This window comes from Adiantum capillus-veneris, chromosome 17, assembly GCF_014529385.1.
Source record: "Adiantum capillus-veneris isolate H3 chromosome 17, ASM1452938v2, whole genome shotgun sequence".
NCBI lineage: Eukaryota > Viridiplantae > Streptophyta > Polypodiopsida > Polypodiales > Pteridaceae > Adiantum > Adiantum capillus-veneris.
In genome coordinates, this window is record NC_140947.1 from 157361213 (window position 1) to 157364935 (window position 3723).

Consider the following 3723-nt stretch of genomic DNA (forward strand, 5'->3'; position numbering starts at 1 on the left):
TCGTCCGAGCCAAGTTCCTACATATTGAAATAATATTACAAAAACCTACACAAAAAGTACGAAATTAGAAGCTTGCATTTGTATCCTATCGAGTTTGATGGATACGTATCTTTCGAGATCCATCGCTTGAAGATAGCATGGACATCGCATGTCTCTTGCGCTTGCGAATGTGATAGCCCAATGGAATGTGTGTGAGATGATCGATTCGTCGGTCCATATTGCGTGCAGTGTGTTGTAGCTGAACATAATTGTCTAGGCGATGCTCTTGCTCCATTTTTGATGCTCTGCCTTTGTAATAAGCTTTTGCATCTCGTCATTAAGCTGCTTCGTCTTCTCATTGGCTTCCTCTCTGACTTGCTGAATGTCTTTCACGTACTTCTCTTGCAATGAAGAATAGGCAGCACAAAGATGTTTTCTTGCTTCCCTTTCATTGAAAAAAGCTGAATGTAATCTCCAGCAGTAGCCAAACAGTCCGTCTCTCCCATCTCCAATAAATCATAGTAGCTCAATGACATTATGGAAAGGCAACAATACATTGGTCATTAGATCGCCAAGGTAAATATGGCCATCAACCCATAAGTTGATTGCCTTGCATCCATGGTTCCATAGATGGTCTCCAACATTGGCATTAGATGTACCCAGTTGCATAGTTGTATACTCCTGCTCTAAATCAGTGTTTAATCGATATCGTTTTGATTTGTTAGTAATGTCTTGCAGTGGTAGGGGATTGAATGACATTGTGTTAGTTAATCAAGCAAATTAGTGAGAATGTGTAATGGTGACTGCTACAAGCAAGTGAAGGTGGCTATGGAGGAAAGAAGCGGAGAGTACTCAGAGTTAAGAGAAAAAGATTACGCTGTGGAGAGAAGAAAGAGAGGGAGGTGCAGCTCAATCTCCTTTGAATTCAAATTGTTCATCATGACTGTAGAGAGAGAAACGCTGCAGCACACAGAGGTAATGGAGTTTTCCATTGTACTCAGCTGGAGCTGGAGTGGGAGAAGCATGAGGGGAGAGAGAGAGAGAGAGAGAGAGAGAGAGAGAGAGAGAGAGAGAATAAAGGAAGAGCGAGTGGGAGAGAGGACAGATCTGCAACCTTGGAGGATCTACAACCTTGGAGGATCAAACCTTAATGATTGGAAGAGGAAGTGACATGAGAGAAAAGGGGAGAGAGAGAGAGAGAGAGAGAGAGAGAGAGAGAGAGAGAGAGAGAGAGAGAGAGAGAGAGAGAGAGAGAGAGATTTGTCTCACGTTTAGAGAGAGAATGCAGTGAGAGAATGTGAAAAATCTGCTTTTTTGGCAGGGGGGCTAAAAAGTGCTTCCTTTAATAAGTTCTAAGTGAGAGAGAGAGAGAGTGTGTTTTATATGTTAGAGAGAGAAGAGGGGTGGGAAAAGGACATTTGAAAATTCATTTACCCCCTCTCTTTTGGGTTACTAAATAAAATATTTTCAAATTCCAAATATGAAAATTGTTTTTTTTTAAATCTCAGCATAGGCCTTTTTGCCCTCTCTTTTAGGCTTGGTCAAACTTGGCTTAATTAAGCTTTAAGCATTCCCTTAAACTGCCAAATAAAGAGTCCCTCCTATACCCCATTCACTTCCTAATGACATACTTGTACACACTCTAGTTTCTCTTTCAGCTTGAATTTGTTGATTTTGTGGTGAAGCAAAATTTTACATTGCCACTCCATGTATTGACTGCATATGTTGTGAGCAGATTCCCACTCTTTGCCAAGGGATTTTTTTTCTTTGCCTTCTTTGTATCACTTGTGCCGACACTTTTCTCCATTGCTTGAATTTAATGCTGAAGGCATAATAACTAGATGCTCAATTATTAAAAAAATTCTACTTTCCAATATATATTTGAAAAACCTTCATTAAGAAAGACATCAAACTTACACATTGTGCGATTTGGAATGCACTTTTGTCAATCCACATATCAACCACATATGTTGTGAGAAAATATACACATTGCAATGCACTCTCTACTTGATATAATGCATACAACAATGCTATGAATTTGTCAAGGAAATTATAAATATTAGGATTAATTATACACCCTCTACGATTTGCAGACAATAGGAAACATCTAAAAACTTCACATTGTTTGTATATATAGAGGTTTTGGAATTTTTAATTTGATCAACTATTTTCACATGCTACAAAGAATAGTCAACTTATACATTGAATGATGATAATTATTTGCAAAACACAATCAAAAGTAATAATATATATGATTGGCCATCTCATGCACTAACAATATACAATGCACTCCCTATCTAAACCAATGCATAAAACAAAACTATAAAATCTTCAATACAATTATATAGTTGAGGACTACTTGTACCCGATCAAGGAGTGTAGCCCCCTAATGCATCCAATCAATATATAAAAGCTATTTTCACCCAATTAAGGATTATAGCTCTTATATTGTGCAGTGACAATATATATCAGTTCAAAGCTATGATGGTGTAAAATGCAAGACTTCAAGGATCTTTATATACCCCATACACTAGTACATGGCATTCGACCCTTGACTATCAACTCATTATGTAAATATGCTCATCTTCTAATACCAACTTCAGCCCTTTTATGGACCAATGGCTTCGTTGTAATAAACCTAACTCTCCAAAGATTCAATTGTTTTGGCATCGTACCTTTGTCTTCGATGAAGGATATAAATTTTTTAGAAGTGGTTACTATATTAAGAATCACATTCGGTCCCAAAAATGGACCAGTGACTCTGTAACCTTAGTTCAATTCACAAGGAGATAATTGCTGGCGCTTGGATACACTCGCTAGGGATTTTTCTAGTCATAATGCCAAAGTTCGTAGAGGTTTACTATATACAATTTAGCCTTTCGGGACTTTTCAATTTCTATGCGGGCCTGTCAGGCTTTTAAATTTACCTGGCAGGCCTGCCAAGAGAATGAAAAGGCCCAGCGAGGTTACTGGCTCTAATGATTTCTGCAAGTTACCATGAAAATCCCATTAATAATTAATGTAATCACATCTTTTTCATGTGTAATTACTCACGTTGTTAACGTAATCATAGGATCGTGATCACGTCAGTGAAATCTCTGAATGTGACACATAGACTCATTCACATGTGACACAAAAAAATCACACATGCACACACACAAGCGCGCGCGCGCACACCACACACACACACACACACACACACACACACACACACACACACACACACACACACACACGTGCATGCACATGCGGGCTCGCATGTGCGCGTGCGTGCAGACACACACACACACATACACATCATACACTCTATCATAGGATTATTGTGACATACTCACACACACCTCTTTCTGATGGAAACACACATACCCAATGAAGTTATTGACATCACAATTTAGGATACTTCACCATGTCTATGTATCATAATTACTTTTCTTGCAATTGTATGGTTAGTGCAGATTACCCATATGACTTACCCATTTGACCAATGAGGCAAGCATGTGAGAAGGATCAAAACAAATCCATGAAGAGAAAACACAAATGGAAGCCTCGTCAAAACAACTTGCCAAATTTTTTTTTTCTCTCTCTCTCTCTCTCTCTCCCCCCTCCCCCCCCCCCCCCCCCCCCCTTTTTTTTTTTTGCAAAACTCACAATAGTGAGTGAGATTAATAAAACTAAATCACACATGGTAAGCCCTACTCCACAATCCAAGCTAGGGAATCTTGAGCACATAAGTATCAAGACAAG